Source organism: Artemia sp. Qi Xiang Cuo, chromosome 6 (genome assembly GCF_049724085.1).
Source record: "Artemia sp. Qi Xiang Cuo chromosome 6, ASM4972408v1, whole genome shotgun sequence".
Taxonomy (NCBI): Eukaryota; Metazoa; Arthropoda; class Branchiopoda; order Anostraca; family Artemiidae; genus Artemia; species Artemia sp. Qi Xiang Cuo.
In genome coordinates this window covers 16,369,803-16,371,400 of record NC_142799.1, presented here as the reverse complement: position 1 = coordinate 16,371,400, position 1,598 = coordinate 16,369,803, and the positions used below count along the sequence as shown (strand labels likewise).

The 1,598-nt window shown below is 33.1% G+C and overlaps 1 pseudogene; it reads left to right on the top strand.

Annotated features, from left to right (window-relative positions):
• Window positions 1-1,045: 1,045 nt before the first annotated feature.
• Window positions 1,046-1,396, top strand: LOC148950918 (profilin pseudogene; annotated as a pseudogene).
• Window positions 1,397-1,598: the final 202 nt, after the last annotated feature.

Sequence of the window (1,598 nt, the reverse complement as noted above, 5' to 3'; positions counted from 1 at the left end):
ATTTATTCTCTTTTAGAAATAATTTATTTTAGTTACTATAGATTTTTAACCCAATTAATTTCCTTTAAACTGAGCTATTGAACAACCCTCTACGATGTTCCAGAGCCAAGCTATCTCTGGATACAAAAAAATAAAAAAAAAAGAAAAAAAGAAAAAAATATCCCGTTTAGGCAGAATGTTGTAGTAGCTGCCACTTTTCTTGATTTTCAAGCCAATATATTTCCCTTGCTGTTCAAGCCAAGGGACAGAAATTTTACTATGCAGGGGTTTTGGACAAGGCGGTTCTAATGGTGTACTTTTTGTTTTGATCTGACTCTTTTTTTAAGAACTATGGGTTTTTATATTTCTTGACATTGGAGGTGATCGTCTCTTACTAGGTTGCTAGCTACCGCTGCAACCCGGACTAACCTGAACTATAGTTAAGTTGCCTATAAAATTGAGTATAGGCAAGAGGTCGTTCCTTATTATATTCTGAATGTAATTTTTCCCTTTGTCCTTATACGTTCTTCGGTACAACCTCGCAGAGAATTTAATTTTTCATTATAGCTTTTGTCATCCCAGTATCTACCCATTATTCTTATGTTTGTTTAATATATATGTTTTCTTATATAGTTTATTCTATAAAATAATAAGGGAGAATAAAAAGTTAATTGCTACAAAATCGTATGGGATATTTTTCAAACCTTTTTTTAAATCTTAGACACCATATACTGAATGGTATATTTATATTAGCAGTTACCACGGTACTGTGGAGATGAACTTGTCATTCTGCTAAGAAGGATTTGAGTTCAAAACATTATGTGGTAACGATCGATCTTAAATGATATGCCGCTGTTGCTTCCTGTATCTTATCCAGATTTTCTGGTTAGAAAACTAACCTATACTATAGTTAAGTGGCCCATAGAATTTAGTATAGGCAAGAGGTCGTTCCTTATTATAAATACCTAAAAATTTTTAAATTAATATACTTTTCGTTTTGCTTCAAGTGACTCGTTACGTCAGTTTATGGAGTGAAAATATATTATTTAACTGAATAATTATTAAGATGAATTCTTGGAATGATCATATTAAAAGTCAATTGCTATCAAAAGGTATTTCGGAAGCTGCTATTATTGGTGTTGATGGGTCAGTTTGGGCAAAGTCTAGGGAATTTTCTGCCACAGCAGCTGAATTGAAAGCGTTTGTATCAAAATATGATTCACATGAATTTTCCGGAAACGGTATTATGATGGGAGGAATGAAGTATTTTTACCTTTCAAGGGATCATGGTGTTGTACGGGCAAAAAAGGGACAAAATGGCTTTCATGCAATGAAGCTGAAACAATTCTATATTATAGCTCTGTTTGATGTGATAAACTGCCCACCACCTGAAGCTGCAATTACAGTGGAAAATTAGGGTAATTATTTATCTAAAAGTGGGTATTGAAAAAGCAATTTAAGCATAGAAATCTGAAAGGAAAATGAAACAGCATGAAACTGTTTGAAATGGAAGTTGTAAGGATTTTAAATGAGAAACCTGGGTTTTGGTGGTAGTAATATAGTGAGGGATGATCGCGTCCCCATAATAAAAACTACAATCACTTACAACCCTTGCATTG